This window comes from Bidens hawaiensis, unplaced genomic scaffold (genome assembly GCF_021521415.1).
Source record: "Bidens hawaiensis isolate Kalapana, Puna unplaced genomic scaffold, B.hawaiensis_p1.1 tig00010467_1, whole genome shotgun sequence".
In the NCBI taxonomy this organism is placed as follows: Eukaryota; Viridiplantae; Streptophyta; class Magnoliopsida; order Asterales; family Asteraceae; genus Bidens; species Bidens hawaiensis.
The window spans coordinates 236,395-257,226 of NW_027491799.1; the positions used below are offsets into that span (position 1 = coordinate 236,395).

At 38.2% G+C, this 20,832-nt stretch overlaps 2 pseudogenes across 1 annotated transcript; both read right to left on the bottom strand.

Moving 5' to 3' along the window:
* Positions 1–7,040: 7,040 nt before the first annotated feature.
* On the bottom strand, positions 7,041–9,068 carry LOC143535325 (putative pentatricopeptide repeat-containing protein At1g17630 pseudogene; annotated as a pseudogene).
* Positions 9,069–11,390: 2,322 nt separating this feature from the next.
* On the bottom strand, positions 11,391–15,257 carry LOC143535326 (nucleosome assembly protein 1;4-like; annotated as a pseudogene). The gene is made up of 11 exons (XR_013135695.1): positions 15,125–15,257; positions 14,984–15,027; positions 14,791–14,886; positions 13,606–13,698; positions 13,453–13,525; positions 13,303–13,376; positions 13,034–13,218; positions 12,775–12,952; positions 12,651–12,694; positions 12,353–12,569; positions 11,391–11,706 (listed from the first exon to the last, which is right to left on the bottom strand). The product of XR_013135695.1 is annotated as a nucleosome assembly protein 1;4-like (transcript).
* Positions 15,258–20,832: the final 5,575 nt, after the last annotated feature.

The following is a 20,832-nucleotide window of genomic DNA, read 5'->3' on the forward strand; positions in this document are numbered from 1 at the left end:
ATGATTCCAAGCCTTCAAAACCTCCAAAAGATCACCTCTTGAGCTCCAAATTTTGTTTATGGCTTTCAGGTATGATTAGGGTTAAGTTTATGAGTGTTTATATAGACTTTTAAGGCCCATAAACTTAAAATTAGTAGAAGATTCTGTAAATCTAAGCCCATAAACTTAATATTTGTAGAATATTCTAGAAAACTGAGCCCAAAGTGCCGCGCGACGGGCCTTCTCCCATTTATTCAAATAAATTAGTAATATACAAATTCTAATAAAAACCGAACGAAAACTAATAAAATATTATATTAAATATACAAGGGATTTATATATATTTAGCCTTATATCATTGAGTTATCTCATAACATTCAATATTTTGGAAAGTTGACTTTGGGTTTGACAAATTATCAAGACCCGAACCGACAACCCGAACACTCGATAAAAAAAACCGTTTTAGTATCTTTATTCCAAAGGGATTTGCATTCTTACATTTTACCCACCTTATTACTTAACATAAGTTGAGTAAATATTAAGGTTAGATACTTTAACCCGGTTTCGAGGAAACTTACATTTTTAAAGGGTTATTATTATAAATTCTTAAATAGTTACATTTTAAACCTTGAACTTTAATTATTTACATTTCTCAACATTTATTTTGTTTAAAGACCTTCAAGACAACCATTCTAAATTCAAGACTTCTTTTCTTTTTAGGAATTGTGTGTTAAACTCGTCGTTCCGACAAATCTCCAAATTATCATCTTTCAAGTTTACTACTTGAAGGTGGGTACTTCATACCCCATTTTCCATCTTTTATTTTAGGGGTGACATTTCATACTTATTCAACAAAATGCTTTATATTTGAATCTTAAACCACAAACGTAGTTGTATACTTTACCTAAATAATTGCTCGATTTGGTGTTCTATGCTTATATGCCTATGTGTTTATCGCTTTTGGTTGGTGGAACTATAAAATCCTATACTATTTGGCATCCCCTTATAGCAAGGTGTCGTTAACGTAATGCAATTAACGATAACTATAAAATCCTAGACTATTTGGCATCCCCTTATAGTTAGGTGTTGCTAATGTGTTTAGCGATATCTATTTATCCAAATTACCACTTTTATTTATCGTTTCGTATGCAAGTTTTGTGGCTATCTTTATTATATACTTATATGATTAAACTTATGAATTGCTCACCAACCTTTGTGTTGACAAACTTTATTTTATGAAATGTTGCAGGTTTGCATCTTGGTTGATTTATGATTGTGAAGAAAACGACATCAAAGACCTTAGGATATTAGTAAAAATGAACAATATCAAATTTGCCATATTTTGTGATATCTTGTTTATGGTTATTTTATGGATAATTTTTATGTGACATTTTCGATGTTGTGAAATGAAATGAGTTTATTAAATACTGTCACTTTAATTAGTGTCATGTGCTTATTGACAATCGTTACACCTCGGCATGTTCCGCCGCCTTTGGTCGGGGTGTGACAATAGCCACCTCCACAGCCTCTTCTGCAACCTTCTCCGCTCCACTAGGACCAGCATCCTCCACCTTCTCCCCACCAAGCTCAGACAGTATCTTCTCCCAACCAGCTACATCCCAGAAAAGAGTGTCCAGACCAGCACCCTTCGCCTCTTTAGCCATTTTAAGCCGGGACTGGAATACGGAAACAGCAGCAGACTTCTTCGCCCCCTCCATAGCATCATAAACTTTTATCATACATTTCGCCTCTTTATGAACCAACTCCTTCTTGACCAGTGACAACTCCAGCTTCAGGTCATCTACCTCTTTGGTCTTCTTATCAAGAAGACTGGTCTTTGTCACCCTCATCTTCATCAGTTCAGAGATACAAGTATGGGCTTCATGGAGTTCAAGGCTCATGGCGGCAAACCGGGAGGAAAGATATTCGAGACCCTATAAGGATAAAGAATCCCCAATATAAGTTATTCTCAGGATATGAGAAATCATGACAAATGAAGAAGATACCTGCTGAGTCTTATTCATGGCGTCGTGGAAATCAACATCGTTCACGGGAACAGATTCGCTGGTCTCCTGGCTCTTCCGTTTCTTAGAGCCTTTCGCTCGGCTGCCTTATGGACGTGGGATAGAACTGGATATGGGTTCTTTCTTGATAGTGCTTCGAGTGGATACCATGCTTTTAATATCTTCAAGGGCAAAAGCAAAAGCAGACTTACCTACAAACACACCGGTTAGTATCCCTAATCCTTAAGATATTTACGCTAACATCTCAAATGATTCTTACCAGACATAACGGAGCTTGAGGATGGAGACGGTTCTTGAAAGCTTGACTGAAGATGAAACGACCTTTCCTCCTCGTCAGTAAGAAAGAAGGATGCAAGCCTGTCCTCAGTTTCTCCGGTGGGAGGAGCGATCTCAAAGAATTTCAAAGCTGCAAAAATAAAGAAAAACACATCAATCACAAAATATAACAGTATATATTCAAGATACAGTATCCTACTTTTGGAAACCCAGAGATAAGGAAGAATATTGGGCTGAGGAAGAGAATCTCTCCTAACAAAGAAAAATTGTCTCTTTCACTGGTCATTATTCTGGGTGTTTTTCAAGACCAATGGAGATTGACCAGATTTGATCTTAAGGAGATATCTTGAAGACGCATGGCTACGAAGGTCGTATACAGAAGCAAGCTCCGAGAGAGTAAAGTCAAGAGCGTGGTCGGCGATTAGTCTTTCCAAAACAAGCAAAGTCCTCCAAACCATGAGCATGGTTTAGGCATAGCTAAGACCAGTTCTTGAAAAGAACTTGGTGGTAAAGGCAAGAAATGGATAGGAAAAACCAATTTTGAATGGCAAAAAAGGAAAACAGTTCCCGGAGGGAAGCAACCTCGGGATCGTAAACACTCAATATCATTATTATTGAACGTACATATCTCATTCACAGGATTGGCAAGAAGATTTTGGGAAACAAAATCCTCAATGCCAGAATCATGAAGCTTCGGACTCATGATTACATGAAGATAAGGAAAAGAAGGAAGAAAGAAGTTACCTGAAGATGAAGATGAGATAAATTTTAATTATCCGGGTAATTATAAAGATTACCTAGGGTTTTGCGAGTAGTTAAAATGGCTGACGTGTGTATTAAATATCCACCGCACAAGATTTGAAATTCAAAATTCAAAAATTTTACAGTTGTAATCCTTATCTACAGCTGTTAAAATTTGGGGACAATTGTTAGGGCACGGATTTTCAGTATCCTCAGCAAAGGTTATGTTCAGAGCAGATTCAGGATGCGGTATCCTCCAATGTAACAAGTATCCTAATTACATTATATAACTAACACTATCTTTGCTACTTTCCATGTTTACCAGGTCAAAGACAGTTGCTTAATCACCCGAGAACTCGCACTTGCTGTTATTAGGACGTGACCAATAAGGAAACGTGCTGATAAGAAGAATTAACGGCTAATTGATTTAGTCTAGGAGTTTCCTTAAATATAGGATTTCTTGTTAGATTTTATTGGTTATAAATAGAGCTCAAAAGAAAGGATCAAACACACACTCTAGACACACGAGACTTACTAGTACTCGCATTCTCTGTAATCACGATCAAGATTGAGCTCCACCATTGTAATCACCATTGTTATTAATAAACCGGTGGTGATAGTTTTCACCGCCCGGGGTTTTTTGCTTGTTATCCTAAGGATAACGAGTTTTTTCCTCGCAACAACTCTTTGTGTTCAAGCACTTTTACTTTCATTTTATACAAGCACCTAGTCCCGATTACTAATTTGGTTACGAAATTACCATTGTCAATTTTTGACCAAAACAGATATACTAAAATTTAATATCCAATTTAAAAAGAGAAAGATATTATTTATAATTAAAGGTTAAGTTATAATAGGAAGTATAGTTTTTGTAGCAAGGATAAGAAATAATCTTAGCCATTGATTTTGAACACGGAGGGTTGAGATTAGTTTAGGGGAAATCAAGTGTGAAAATAAGGGGAAAGGTATAAATGAAATAACACATTTGTCTACTCTCTCTCTACATGCAAGGCACATGCCAAATTCCCCCATCATTTTAAAACGTCCATAACTTTTTTTACGACGTTTTTATTGAAAAACAAATTCACCATAATAACGAGTGTCTTTTTATTTTTAATATGAGTACCATATTGTAATATAAAAATTAAAAAAAAATTAGTGGGTTTTTTACAAATTGTGTTTTACCAAATTGTGTTATACAATAGTATTTTTCATTGTGTTTTTTCCATTGTGTTTTTTACATTGTGTCATACAATTGTGTTTTTATCATTGTGTGTGTTTTTCATAGTGTTTTTTTCCATTGTGTTTTTTACATTGTGTTTTTCATAGTGTTTTCCATTGTGTTTTTTCGGACTTTTCCGGCGAGGTGCTGGCGGTGGGCGGTGGAGTGATGGTGGATGTAGGAGATGAGTGAAGATGTAAGTGGGTTTTATGTAAGTGGGTTTTTGAAATTAATGTAAGTGGATTTTGAGATTAAAGTAAGTGTGTTTTGATGTAAAAGTGTTAAGACAAAAATATCCTCCTTCCTAGCCTTCTTAGAAAAATAAAATTTCTTATTTGAACCTAACCCTTATAATTAATAAACAATTTTATAGTAAAAACATAAGCGGGTCATGGGTCACAAACTCCAGATAGCTTTTAAATGGGTTATAGCATATCAATTATTCATGAAACTCTTTTATCATCAAACCCTTAGTATATTATTAACTTTCTTACAATAAAAAAATTTAAAATCCAAAAAATAAATATTAAAAAACAAAAAATGTAAAACAACAATTCTCTCAAGTTATCAGATTGCTTTATTTGTAAATGAAGATTTCTCACGCATTTGACTTGAATTCACGGGTAAAGGTCTCACCAAACCCAGATAGCTCTTAAACGGGTTATAATATCTCACTATATTAAAAATTAATCTCATCAAATATTTGATATGAAAATCCTATAAAATAGGGATATACTAAAAATTAACATCCTATTTTATTTAAAAAAAATATTACTTGTAATTAAGAAACAATTTTATAATAAAGAAAATAAACGGGTAATGGGTATCACCAAATCCAGATAGCTTTTAAAGCGGATTATAACATATAATTTATTTGTGACACAATTTTATCATCAAACCTCAAATATATTAATTATTAACTTTCTTACAATAAATAAAATTAAAATCCAAATATACATATATAAATATTAAAAACGAATAATGTAAAACAACCCCTGTAATACGGGGGATAAAATCTAGTCTTAAATAAATACTTCAATATATTTGGTGTATGTAGTAAGTTAAATGATTAAAAAAGATCAAATATTAAAATCGATAAACCAAATTATTTTTTAATTTATGAAAGACATGTAACATGTTACCTACCAATTATATATAATGCAAGTGGGATCCCATGTTTTCACATATTTAAATGGAAAATCATATAACTTATGTTAGTAAACCCCGGGGAGCCTCGGTACCTGCTCAGCAATAGGATAATGTTATCTTAACTCAGCCAAAACCATCGCAACAACTCATGAGTTCACCTGGGTACTACAACTCAATCCCAACTGCTCACCAACCTACTCGCAAAAACGGTGGTGGTGTACTCGGGGTACTCGTCTACTCAGAAGCTTCAAATAAAGCTCCCCCTCTTAACAGAAACTCAAAACTAATTTGTAACATCCGGCCCCTCGCACCACCAATATTGTCCGCTTTACCCACGAAGAGCTCACGGATTTGTTTTTGGTGGTGGAGACTTCCTAAGAGGTCACCCATCCTGCTACTACTCCCACCTGAGTACGCTTAACTGTGGAGCTCTCCTCTCATCCACTACCATTAAGCGCCCAAAACGCGTTAGTGATTTAAGAGGCGGGACATTTACTTATGAACCAAGGATGTCTCTTGTCCACGGCCGATGTGGGATTTGCCTAGGGTGTTACATAATTGTTTAACTAACATTTAACAATTAAATCAATGTTTTGAAAACCGGTATTTAATTCATACTGGATTGGACTAAAAAAGTTGTATAATCGGTTGAACCGGTTAATAGTCTACCTTGTAATATCATATAATTGCAACTTCAACTCAAAAAAAAAAATCCCAAAAGTATATGATTCCGTAATTAATATAATCCATAACAAAAAAACAATACAAAAGCATTCGATTTTCAAAAAATTATCCAAAAGTTTACTCGTTTCGATGTTAATCGCTAGCTTAAAGGTAGATTTTAGAAAATATGGGCCTCGAAAGATCAAAAATCGCTTGGGCTTAGAACCGGTTTTCCGGTTTAAACCGGTATTTAAAAAAAAAAGGAAAACTCCCAAAATAAGCATTTGGAAAAACAAATTTCTAGTTTTAGGTATCATTTGTAAAAATTTCCAGAAATATGTATTATAAACTAGTTGTGACGAGTAGTTTTTAGAAACCAATTAGAACTTGCCAAGTGTCCTTAAACTAACCATAACGAGCACGTTCACTAATCATTTACTCGTCACGACTAAATAAGTTTCATGCCTCGTAATCAACGTCCACGAGTAATTCATAGGTCCTTTAGTCGCGACGAGTAGATTATAAGGTTAAACTAGTCGCGCCGAGTTAACTACTAATAAATTACTCGTGTAGAGAATGCAAACCGGGTAAACTAGTCGTTGCGACTAAAGGACTTATAAATTACTCGTGGGCGTTGATTACGAGGCATGAAACTTATTTAGTCATGACGAGTAAATGATTAGTGAACGTGCTCGTTACGGTTAGTTTAAGGACACACGACAAGTTTTAATTGGTTCTACAAACTACTCGCCACGACTAGTTTATAATACTTATTTCTAGAATTTTTTGCAAATGGTACCTAAAACTAGAAATTTGTTTTCATAAATGTCTATTTTGGGAATTTCCCAAAAAAAAACCGCTCGATGTTCTAGCAAACCGTCCAAAAATATCGGTTTGATATGCGAAACCCGGTATTACCGGTTCAACAGGCCGTTACAAACCGGTTTTTAAAACGCTGAATTAAATGCAATAAGGGCATAATAGTAAAATAAAACCACTAGAAGTCCAGTCAAAACGAAATGTTTGACTTGTGTAAAGTTAACAATACAAGTAAAAAATCAATATATGATATTGCTAAGCAAAAGATATTTACAATTTACATGTAAAATGATCCAAATCAATAAGTTAACAAAATTTCTTCATCAATAATCTGAAACCTCATTTCAAAACACAAAATCTTGACCAGTGTTTGCACTTCATCAATCTCACTTTCCACAAACTCCCCTGCGGTGAACATATGCACCATTTTATTCACTTCAATCCAGCTTTGACCTCGAGTTTTAGTCAAACCCCGCGCCCGAGCCGATACCCTGACCTTTGCAGACTCCTCCCATTGACCACTTTCAGCATATATATTCGACAACAACATATAATTCCCGGTTTCAGAACTAACCTCAAGTATCTTTGAAACCGAACTTTCATCCCAATTTATATTCTTATACACTCTACTCGAGTTCAAAAGAGCACCCCACACACACACATTGGGCTCTGAAGGCATCTTCTGGGCCACTTCACTCGCTTCTTCAAAAAGCCCGGCCCGCCCAAAAAGGTCAACCATACAAGCATAGTGTTCAACCCCGGGTTCAACTCCAAACTCGGGTTTCATTTGTTCAAATAACTCACGCCCCTCATTAACTAGGCCCGCATGACTACATGCAGAAAGTAATGAAACAAAAGTAACCCCACCAGGCTTATATCCATCACTAACCATTTGCTTAAATATTTTTAAACTATTTTCACCAAATCCATGCATTCCGTACCCTTTAATCATGGTATTCCATGAACATAAATCTTTAACCTTTATGTTCTCGAATGTTGTATAAGCTTCTTTAAGGCTACCACATTTAGCATACATGTTTATCAACCCGTTCACAACTAATAGATCGGTGTTCATTAAGTTTCTAGTGATATAACCATGGATTTCCTTACCGAAAACACTTGTGGATAAATCTGCACAAACTGATAACATAGTGGATATTGTTACAACATTTGGACACACTTTTGCAAGCTGCATTTCTCTGAAAAGTTTCAAAGATTCATCAGGTCTCCCGATTGAAACGAATGAACTTATAACAGCACTCCAAGTTATCACATTCGGCACAAGACGTTTTTCTAAATTCTTTAAATTTAAGAATGTAGAAAAAGCCTCATCACATAAACCAAATTGAGCATATGATGAAATCAAACCATTCCAACTCACTAAACTCTTGTTTCTAATCTCAGAAAACAGCTTTTCAGCGGCTTCTAAACATTTATGCTTTCCATACGCGCATAAAAGAGAGTTTTTAACGAATAAATAATCCTCAAAACCAGCGGTTACTACATATCCATGAAGCTCCTTGACTTTATTTAAAAGTTCAGAATCATTGCACACAGATACAACCACAGCAAGTGACTCTGCATTAGATTCGACGCACTTGATTCTCATCACATTGTATAGTCTCAGCGTCTCCAAATACCAACCACATCGCGCATGACTCGACAACAAAGAAGTCCACGTCACAACGTTAGGCTCCAATCCATCAAGTTCCATCCTCTTAAACACATCAAAAGCCCCATCACAATCATAATTTAACGAAAAACCCGAAACCATAGTGTTCCACGAAATACAACTTCTCACAGGCATTTCATCAAACACCTGGCGCGCAACACTCATTCGCCCGAGTTTCCCATTCACCACCAACAATTCATTCGCAACATGAATGTTACCTTCAAACCCAGTTACTATAGCATGACAATGAACCAAATCACACAAATTTCTACAACCAATCATACCACAAGCTCTAATAATTAAAGGGAAACTAAACTCATCAAGTAAAGTTCCAATCTTTCTCATCTGGGTATAAACCTTAAGGGCTTCTTGACACTCTCCATTAGTCACATTAGCTCTTAACATTGAGTTCCATGTAATTGTATTGTAAAGGTGTTCAATTGGGACGGTTTCGAATACTTTTCGGGCGTAAATGAGATAGTTAAATCTGCCGTAAATGGATATGAGTCTTGAAGGCAAGAATAGGGTTTTGAGGCCATTGAATTGCAGGATTTGGGCGTGTATTTGTTTGGATTGTTTGGGGTTTGTGCATTTTTGTAGAAGGTGGTCCAAGTAATTAAAAAGTTGAGTGCTGTAGGCATTAGAGCTCCAATGGCGAGAAGCTGATGCAGAGGATATGTGAAGGAGTAACATGAAGCATGAAGCTTGTTTGAGTTTTGAGTCAAAAGATTTGGAGGGCTTTTGTAATCAAGTTCAAAATTCAGGGGCTGTTTGGGATTCCTTATTTTCACCTCCGTGTAACTTACCTTATAAGGAGAAGTCATAACTTACAAATGTGTAACTTATTAACATTTCCTCTCACATGATAAGAAAACCCAAACACTTTTTTTTTAACTTATGATAAGTTATAAGTTATAAGGAGGTAAAAATAAGGAATCCCAAACACCCCCTTAAAGGAAAGAATATTACTTGGCCACCGTGGCAAATGGAAAAGCGAATTGCCGATCTCTGTCGGGTTTTATCATAGTGGATCTTTGGAAAACGGGTTTTCTCTAAAATAGGAGATGGTGAGTTTGGCCTACCCGGTACTGTTTGTTATTGCGGTTGCATGAGTTTTGCCATTTGGTTACCTCGTATAGGAAGGTTTTATTCGTTGATTGATAAAAAAAATAAGAAAGAAAAAAGAAATAACTTCACTTTTAACAAATAAATAACGTATTCTCCTTCAATGTTTTTTATTCAAGATATTTCAAAATAATTTACAACATTTTAAATATAAAAAGTAATTGTACTCGCGCTTTGCAGCGAAGCAAGTTAAATACATTACATCTACGAAAAGTTAGCGTGCATTGTGACGAGTACGCGACGGGTGAGTATCGGTTCGATGTGTTACACTAAAAGTATTGTGGTAAAAATGTATTACCAAAGTTGAATGGACCAAAAGTAAAGATGTAAAGGTAAAAAATCATTACCAAAGTTGATGAGCCAAAATGTAAAATATGTGAAACAAATGTTGAGGGGCCAAAAAGTATATATGTGAAACTTGTATGGTAATTCAAAAGCTATCTTGCGTTGCGATTAGCACGTGACGGGAAATCATTTGGTGTGGGTTCGATTCATATGGGCAAAATTTACGTGGCAAAAGTTTCATCACCAAAGTTTAAATATATATGCGAAACATGAAAAACAGAAGTTGATGGGCAAAAACGTATAGATGTGAAACTTAAATTTGAGAGTCTAAAAACATATATATGTGAAATTAAAGTTAAGGACTAAAAATGTATATTTACCTAATTAAGTGACAACACTCTTAGAAATCAACGTGGTTATGTAAACATAAAATGATATTAAAATCAATATTGAAAGTGAATTTGTTGTAACTACCTATGTTGAAAATAGAGATGTTATGCACTATGCACACACGTAAAAACCGAATTGATTTATCTCATAAATAGTAAACCATGTTTGACAATAACCATTTGGTTTTTAATATATATTTAATTGTTCATGGGAGACGTATAGTTACTTTTGGAGTGGTGTTTTCAACAAAAGTGAAAGAAGAGATTGGTCACATAACACGTTATCATATAGATGGGGGTATGCATAAAAAAGTAAAAATATGCTATATGTCAATTTTGTAGTTGACGTTTTACCAGATTCTCATTAGTGTATGATCAAAAGTTCAAAACAAAGAAAAAGACAAAAGGTTGCATTTCAATGACCACGAGATAAAATAATAAATAATTATTATATTCAAAATAGAAAGCTATATTTTACGTAAGAAAAAAACCCTAATTTCCCACTAGAATAATAATGTTTCAATTCGATTTTCAGTTTTTTGTTTTAGCAAATTTAAGTTAATATTGAAAGTTAATATTTGTGTGAATAAATAGATACATGATAAGCCTATAAAATAAAAAGAAAATAAAAATATAGAAGGCAAAAACATACGGTTTAAAGTTTGTGACTATTTGACACTAAATTTGATAGATATATAATGTGATAAATCACAATCACGCTACCTTAATTTGTTTGGGTATGACTTGCATCAAGAAACTTAGAAAACCACATTAATTTTTGTAACTTGAAATGGATTTTATCAAGTGATTTGAAACTTCAATTTCTTGTCTGTTCGGATACAATTTCAATCAAGCGTCGTATCTAGAATATGAATTGCAGAAAACTAGCGAAATTTGAACATGAATTGCAGAAAACTAGCGAAAGCTCGATTCAAAACAGTAATAGATTATTGCCTTTGTATTGCATTCAAAACAGTAGTGATTTTTTTTGTGCAATTATTAAATAATCATACAAAGCTTTCAAAACTTCAAGCATGCAGGACATTCATTGAACAAAAATGGTGCACCAGTTTCTGAAACATACCCAATAATAATGAGCCAAAACTTACATACTTAAATTGTTCCTTTTTAACAAATCAAGAATGCAACCTAACATAAAAACTGGACACTAACAGATAAATAATTAAATATAACTCCCATACACAATCAAAAAAACATCCAAGAAAGAAAAATTAATAGGCCAAAATTCTTAAACCAACACTTTGAAACTCTCAATCGCAACACTTGCAGCCTTCAAAGTTACTGTTGCTTGCATTCCGGGGGTTGCTCACCTGTTGCACCAGTTTTTGAGTTGCTGCCCTTCTGCAGTTCGCACACACTTCCACAGTGAATAACTTGCACAAAGTTAATGATTCAAAATAGCATACTAGATTCTAGTGTCGCAAGCTGAGTGGGTCTACGGGTCGGATAATAGTCTAATAGGCACTTTAAGATGCGGGGTCAAACTGGATAGGTGATTGACCCAGCTTTAAATAACCTCAGATCACCTTCACCCGTTTGGCCCATTTCCTTCTAATTTTAGTTGAGTTCTTTAGATTACACATTTTAACCAATCAGAGATTTAAAATACATTCAGAAGAAACCATTTTCACCGGGATTATGCAGTTCAAACCTTCAGAGATTCAAAATACATGACCCAAACATTTAGACACATCAAGACGAATCCATTTTAACCCGTTTTCTTCTAGTTAAAGCTTTTAGATAATGCACTTGACCCATCAGAGATTTAAAAGACAAGACCCAAATCAAACACTTTATATCACATCTTAAAGAATCCTTTTTGAGCCGTTTTCTTTTTAATTAAACTCTTTAAAGTATGCAGCTTACCACATCGCATGACCCAAATTGACCTAATTATACCACATCTAGAAGAAACCTAAAACATAATCCTAGAATGTAAATCATGAACGAAACTACTTGTAGAAGGAAGAAAATAAGAAAAACTCACCTTTGGTTTTCTCTTACTCTTGCTCTCTTCTTCATCTTCATCATCATCATCGTCATCCTCTTCATCTTCATCATCCTCATCGATTTCATCCTCAGCCTCATCCTCGTCATCATCCTCACCATCATCTTCTTCTAAGCCATCAAACCCGTCTTCCTCAGCCGCCTCACCAGTAAACCATGAAACAGCATGTGGTATAATTTTGTCCCGTATGGTTGAGCTACATAGCACATATAAAACAAACATATCATTCAGTAAATGTGATATTAACAATTCATCTATAAATAATATTGACACTCACCCAATATCGTAGTCTTGTTCCATTTGATTCTGAAGTTCTTCAGCCTGCAAGTAACAGTTTTCATAATCGAATCTATCAATCAAAAACCTCAATAATTGCATTGAAAATAAAGAAAATAACATACCTCTTCTTCATCAATATCATCTTCATCATCGGGCACTTGTGGAGGACTAAAAAAGTTGAAGAAACTTTCACATTTCTCAGTCTTAGTGATAGGTTTAGCATTCTTTGATCCCTTCTTTGGCTTTTTCTTTAAAATCTTTTGTGTCAAACATTTCCCTGGTAGCCATTCAATATCAGTCCTGTAAAGCACCAAACATTACAAGAGCTTAAAACAAAGAAGCATGTGAGATAAAATAGAGTTATGAATATATAATAGTTACCCTATTGCCTTCTCTAAAATAGGCTCATCGTCATCAATCATGTGATATACTTTGGTCAATACTTAGTTTTTGAAATACGGATTGGTATCAAAAAAGAATTCGAGCTTGAAACCCTTGGGTTCATCTATCCTGCACCACTTGATATCCTTCAGATATTTGAGTGCATCTTCATCTCTTTCTGTAATCTGATTATTATGCCAATATTGGAATCAGTACATATTAGAAACAAAATATGGAAACTCATGTGACAAAAAGCCTAAACTATTAACAGTGTTGCTACCCTCCTCTGCCAATGTTTCATTGGTCTTCATTGCAGTTACCCAAAAATCAGGCACACCCTTAGCTGAAAAATTGTTTAAAATAATAAATCAGATTCTTTTACAGATAAAAGAGATGGGACGGTATGGAAAGTATATTACCATCTGCCTGATCAGTGGCAGAATCATCCTTTAATCCATCAACTTCAACAACACCATTGACTATGTCATATCTCTGACATTTCAAACATAACAATTCAGTATACACAGCAACATATAAATCAAACTATAAAGGATCAAATCATAATTACAAACCTTTGTGTATAGTGGCTCGTACAGTTTCTGGTATTTCAGTTCTAGTGCAGCTCTCTCTTCAAAAAACTTTGCCTCTAACTCATCGTGTTGGCTCTGCAAACAATATAATATCAGAACATGTAACAATAAGCAAATAAGATAGAAAACATCACACATCAAAAAATGTATCTTCACACATATAAAAAGTATAAAGGGTACAAAAGTGGATGTGTGTGCACATGGATTGTAACATATAACAAAAAGAGAAAGGGCAAAACAAATACAAAATATCACACGATTCACTTTTCAGATCAAGTATCACATGAAACATGAAACACAAGTCATGATTATGCACATTATGCCGACTCAAATTTATGACTTTGTTAAACGCATAATATTCACAACTAATTATGACAACAGGTGCATCTAAATCTCTAATTAAGAATGAAATAAAATAATAACAGTAATTAGTATCTGAAATCTGCAATTAATAACTAAATATTCTCAATTAACTGAATGCCTCTCAGAACCTCCGCATCAAACATGAGTCATGATTACACACGTTATACTGACTCAAACTTGTAATTTTTTAAGGCCTAATGTTTACAACTAATTATGACAACATGTAGATCTAAACCTCTATATAAGCACAAGTTAAAACAATAACAGTAATTAAAACCAGCAATTAACAATTATTTATTATCAATTGCCTGACTGCCTCTCAGAAACATGAGTAATGATTATGCACATTATACCGACTCAAACTCATGATTTTGTCAAGACAAAATATTTACAGCTAATTATGCCAACAGGTAGGTCCAAATCTCTAATTAAGCATAATTCGAAACAATATCAATAATTAACATCTGAAATTAACAACTCATTATTTTCAATTACCTAAATGCCTCTCAGAACCTCAACATGAAACATGAGTCATAATTATGCGCATTATGCATAATATTCACAACTAATTATAACAACAAATAGATCTAAACCTCTATTTAGGCATATAATTTAAAACAAATTAATTAACAATTAATTATTTTCAATTACTTTACTGCCTCTCAGAAACATGAGTAATGATTATGCACATTATACCGACTTTGTTAAAACACAATATTCACAACTAATATAACAAGTAGATCTAATTAAACACAATTTAAAACAATAACATCTGCAATTAATTAATTAATAAGTCTCCATTACCTGAATGCCTCTCAAAACCTCAACTCTCTTCCGAACAACCGGAGACAAGTTCTCGAGCACATCCGAGTGTTCGCCAGCCAGATTCTGAAGCTTATTCTGTAAACATAATATTCACAACTAATTATAACAACATGTAGATCTAAATATGTAATTAAGCATGATTTATTACAATAACAGTAACTGATTAACAAACCTTAAGAGCGTTGACGAGTCCAGCACGATCCTCAACGCTAAGAGCTACAAAATTAACAAAAACAGTACCGTTAATGACTAAATTGAAGCTAATCGTGGAGGTTATGAGGATCGGAGGTGTTATGATAAGAGTTGAACGTACCGGCGGCGGCGGCCGGAAGAGAGCCGGCGAGATCGGACATATCGAGCTTGTTGTTGCCCATGGCGGGAGGTGGTGGTGATAGTAAAAGTATAAAACCCTAGCGAAAACCCTACGAACGAAGTGGAGGTGGAGAGAAGTGTGTTGTTAAGTTTGAACGGTTATGCTTGATGAGTTGGGAGACCTATTATATAAAGGAAAAATATGTGATTAGGTTATAAATGTAGAATTTTTAAAAGAAATTATTTATTATTATTATTATTATTATTATTATTAACAACTAATCCCCCACTTGTGGCGAGGTTTGGGTTCTCCAATGGAGACTTAAGTTCGAATCTCACTTGTGTCATATTTAGGTGGATATAGGCAATGAAGGATTTAAGTTAGACCTTGAACAAAGGTTGCTAGTTCGAATCCTGAGTCCACCCAGGTTTTCGTCCCACCGTGTGTTACGCCAGAGAGTTCTACTCTTGTGGTGGCACAACGGCTGTCAAGTGACAGTCGGCGGTACGGTTTCCCGAGGGAACGCCCAAGCCAAACTCTGAAGCCATCGTGGGCTCGGTTAAGACATCGTGGCCAGAGTGGGTCATCGGGGTTCTACAAATTTAAAGGGTGCAGTAAGCTAAATACAAGAAAGTCGCCGTTCTAAAAAAAAGTATCAACAACTAAAATAGATTATGTTTATACTCACTGAGTTATACAGTTATACCAAGACAAAAATTAATTATCATGGGTTGGTTACAAGAGACGGATTAGTTTAAGTGACTGCTTATGATTGTGTGAAGAGGTAGGTCCCAGCAGAGCCCAGTTGGACCCGCAAGACTCACCTTAAACAGGGACGTCTGCGCAGAGACCAACTGGATCCGCAGGACCAACCGTGCTCAGAGAAGTGACGTCCTTACGCGCAGTATGCAAGCTGGTCCCGCAGGAAATGCCTCCCATGGTGAAGGACTCCGCCTGTTCCCGCAGCCTCGGATACAAGCCATGAGTGAAGGCCACCCGCGCAGCATGGCTACACGCACTAGGCACTTAACTCTCCCCAGTGTCACCTGAAGGAATGAGCAAAGGCGGGAGGGGGAAAACTCCCGCCTAAATGAGCCAGTCCGTATGATGGAGGATCTTTTGTGTGATACCTGACGAGGTACAGACAAAAGATCTGACCAAGAATGCGACAGCTCACTGACAGCAGCATGGCAGACAGCACGCCACAGCACTGTGACCAATAGCCGCCGCCTACCCACCAACTCCTGCCATACCACGTGCCTAGCCTGTTGTTGGCAGAAGAGGAAGAGTGCACGACACGCCTGCTCTGTGTCAGCCGCTACCTATCCACCACTCACAGGCAGGGCACGTGCATAGGTTACAGTTGGTAGCGTGTTGGGCCGGCTAAACCCCTTGGAAACCTACCTTCGGCTATAAATACCCCAAATGGTATGACCATCTCATCTTATCATATTATCATCATATATACCTGATATCTGCTCTAGCAATCTCTTAATATACTTTTATATTTAAAGAGCAATCTAGTCTGATTCTCACGCCGGAGGGTGGTCACAAGGAGGAACCCCCCCCTTCTCAGTGACGAGCTCACGGTGTCTGTTTTGCAGGTTATCAGAAGAACCATCTTCCAAGGGTCTAACCCCTCGTGGGAAACAGCTCTCCAACCCCTAGGTTACCAGTAATCGGTCGGGGTTCGACTGGTGTTTCTTCATTGGCGCCATCCGTGCATAAAGCTAGAACTTCATTTTTCTCCAGTTTTTTCAAACTTCTAGAAAGATGGTTAAAGAGACTCCGGTAACCACAACCCCAGCTACTGGAGGGAATACCGGCAACACAGTTTTTACAAACACTACCCCGGTTACCCAAGCCGGGGCAAGTGAAGTAAATTTTACGAACACTACCCCAGTTACCCAAGCTGGGGCAAGTGCAGTAAATAATCGCCCACTGGGATTCACCGATACCCAGTTTAAAAAACGAACAAGACTCCCCCGCCAAACTCTCGAGGAAGTTAAGGCATGGGCGGAGGCACGACAAAAGGAATTCCAAGCTGAGTTGGACGAACGCTTGCGTTCCGTCCAACAGGCCGACGAATTCGAAGAATACTTGGACAATGACTCGGAGGAATCCGACTCCGACGCGAACCCTCGCCATAGGGCAAAAGGGAAGCGTAAGGAAACGGACTCCCAACCGAGAAGGCATTTTGGACAAGCCTTCAAACCAAAAAGCACAGGTGGAAGTTCACGAGACTTCTCCAAAACGTACAGACCGAACGTTGCAAATGCGGGAACGTCCAAATTTGCAAGGGACATTGCGGAAGCAATTGCCCCAAAAAGTGCCAAACAAATGCCCAACATAGGCACTTATGATGGTATGTCCGACCCAGACGACCATTTGAACAGGTTCATAGCAGGGGCAACCGTCAGCAACTGGACGGAACCCACGTGGTGTTACATGTTTCAAATGACGCTGGTGGGGGCTGCTAGGGTTTGGTTTGATCGTTTACCGGTTAACCACATTTACGACTGGGCAGACTTCCAGCAGAAGTTTAGCCAACACTTCAGCCAGCAGCGAAAGTATACCGAGGAGCAATGGACAATCCTCAAATGTATACGGGAAGAAGATGAATCTCTGCCAAACTTCATCACTCGCTTCAACTCAAAGAAGTTAAGTTTGGGCAATATCAGCGAGGATCTTGTTCGCGCAGCCTTCATCCAGGGCGCGCAGGACCCAGAGCTTATCCGCACCCTAACGGGTAAAGATGGAATGCCATCCACATGGGATGGCATCATGACAGCAGCTAAACGCTATGCGGAAACGGAGAAGCAACTGGGTAGAGACCTTCCGCAGAGCACAAACCTTTACACCCAGAGGACGAGAGAGGACAACGTCCTCACCGCCCGATTGAACAAAAAACGGAAGCAAGGCATTTGGCAGTCAAGGGTAAACTTTGACACCTCATCCGGCTTACAGCACCGATTGGGTGAAAGGGATAATGTAAAGCTGCACCGGAACTCCAGATGGACGCCACTTACCAAAAGCGTCACTGACATATTTGCTACTGAAGAGCTCCCATGGCCAAAGCCTCCAGTAATCCGACATCGTCACGATGCTGATCGGAGCAAGTACTGTGACTATCACAGAACAAAAGGCCACAACACTGAAGAATGCATAGACGTAAAAGACATGGTCGAAACATTCGTCAGAGATGGGACGCTCGCACACCTCGTGGCGAAATAAAAGCTAAGCAGGCAGGCAGGTGCGTGTGGAACCATGGCTGGGGTAAACATGAATAAAAAATCAGCTTCAATATGGAGACTACATGCTGCGTAAAGAACGAGATCCCGAAACAGGTGCGTGTCGGCTCGATGGCACTCCTGTCCCAACATGGAAGGGAGCTCATTTACACAGTTTGCATGTAAATCAATTCCAATTTGTAAAGAAAAGGCCAAGAGCCACTTCTAATGGAAATGATTCTCTCTAGAACATTGAAGCTGATGATTTTACATTTATACTTTTCTGGACACTAATATGCCGGTTTTCACCGCATAATTACGTGAAGTCATTGCATGGGAAGGCGGTCCTACCCGCACGAACCCAATAACGTGACAAACCTTCACGCAGGTCAGTTGAAGGGGAAAAAGTTCAGCACCCAAAAATGAAAGTGCCGGTCTATCCGCATGAATCATTAAGGAAACTGAATAATAACCTGTCAACAACCGAGCGTCGAACGGTTTAAAACTATCCAACACTGGACGACATTCACATTACGTGAAGTCGTTGCGTGGGAAGGCGGTCTTACCCGCACGAACCCAATAACGTGGCAAACCTTCACGCAGGTCAGTTGAAGGAGTTCATCCCATTAAATGAAAGTGCCGGTCTATCCCGCATGAATCATTCGAGGGAACTGCACCAACAACCGCGCGTCGAACGGTTCAAAACAAAATTCTTAAAAAGATGAGAAAAACCTACACGCAGGTCAGATAAGGGTAAAGTCTTGCCATCCTACTAAGTGCAAGTGACGGTTCTACCCGCACAATCACAAAGGGGAAGCAAAACTTCACACCTATTATCAACCACGTTCAAAGGTTAACTTATCCTCAAAAGGTAAGAAAAACCTACACGCAGGTCAGATAAGGGTAAAGTCTTGCCATCCTACTAAGTGCAAGTGACGGTTCTACCCGCACAATCACGAAAGGGGAAGCAAAACTTCACACCTATTATCAACCACGTTCAAAGGTTAACTTATCCTCAAAAGGTAAGAGAAACCTACACGCAGGTCAGATAAGGGTAAAGTCTTGTCATCCTACTAAGTACAAGTGACGGTTCTACCCGCACAATCACGAAAGAGGAAGCAAAACTTCACACCTATTATCAACCACGTTCAAAGGTTATTATTCTGAACACTTGGAAAATTGCTAATTTAAACTAAGTATGCAAGTCATAAGTTTATAAAGCAAGGAACCCAAATAAGGAAATAACAATCTTATACGCAAAAAGATTAATATTTCAATGATATATTACAACAGTGGCCGGGTAACTACCCGCCTAAAAGAAATCTATACAAAGCTAAGTCTATCCTAGCGGTGGGAAGAGATCTTCAGGATCAGGCTTCAGGGCCACCTCCGCTTGGACCAGCACCGTCAGAGTGCGGCTGCCCAAGGAAAGCCTTAAGGATGTTGAGCCCATCATCAGCTAGCAGCAGCTTCATTCACCTTCTCCACCACTGGATGCGGGAAGGCAGCATACTGGTTCACAGCTTGGTCATAAGCAGCTTCAGTATTAACATTGAATAAAGGGAAGTTGGAGGGCGGAAAGCCTCTCTCAGCAAACCCTAGACCAAGCAGGAAGCCAGTCTTCTCCCCATCCTCATGAGAAGCGTTGAGGGCTGCGCTCATCGCATCGTCATAAGAGGTCTCTGAAAGGACCCGACGCACAACCTACAAAAGAAAATTACAAGTTAGAACATTTTCTAATTAACAAGCAGAAAGAGTAAAAAGGGGATACCTGAGGCAACGCTTCTCGAAGCAGCCATTGGAGGGTAGCCTGACTTTCTTTGTAAGCACGTTCGGCTCCGCTTTTATCAAGGTTGGCAAGTTGAACTTCCTTGGCGGCAGCTTCTTCGACGCTTTTGAGTTTCCTTTCAGTACGGTCAAGCACCCCCCTCTGGTCAAGGATCTCCTGCAGCTTCTTGGCATCTTCCATTGCCAAGGCGTCATGAGCATGCTGAAGAGCCTTTAATTTGCATTTAAGCTGCTCATTCTCTTCGCGAAGTGGCTCAGCAACAGCTTCAGCCTTGGCAGCCCTCTCAGTTGAGTTTCGCGCAGTCTCCTTGGCCAGCCGAAGCTGTTCATTCACAGCTTGGGCAGCCTTGGAGCGGGCCTCGAGTCGCGCCTGGACTTCAACCTCGAGGGCCTTGAATGCCTTCTCCTTCTCGGCTGCGGCAGCGGCCAACTGCCGGTTCTCCTCCCGAAGAGCCCGCGCTTCAGATACATCTTTGGCGCGAGCTGCTTTCAACTTGTCGTTCTCACGACAAAGCAGCTCGACGCGGGGCTGCGTCCGGGCCTGGAGAACCCGAAGCTCATTGGTTAGCCTACCCTCTTGGTAGCTAGCCATGGCTTCCCCCAACGCACCATGAGGAGCAGCGTGGCGAGCCCAGTCCACGCACTCCACAGGGGTGCGAAGGGTTGTTCCTCGGCGTATGTTCCATCTTG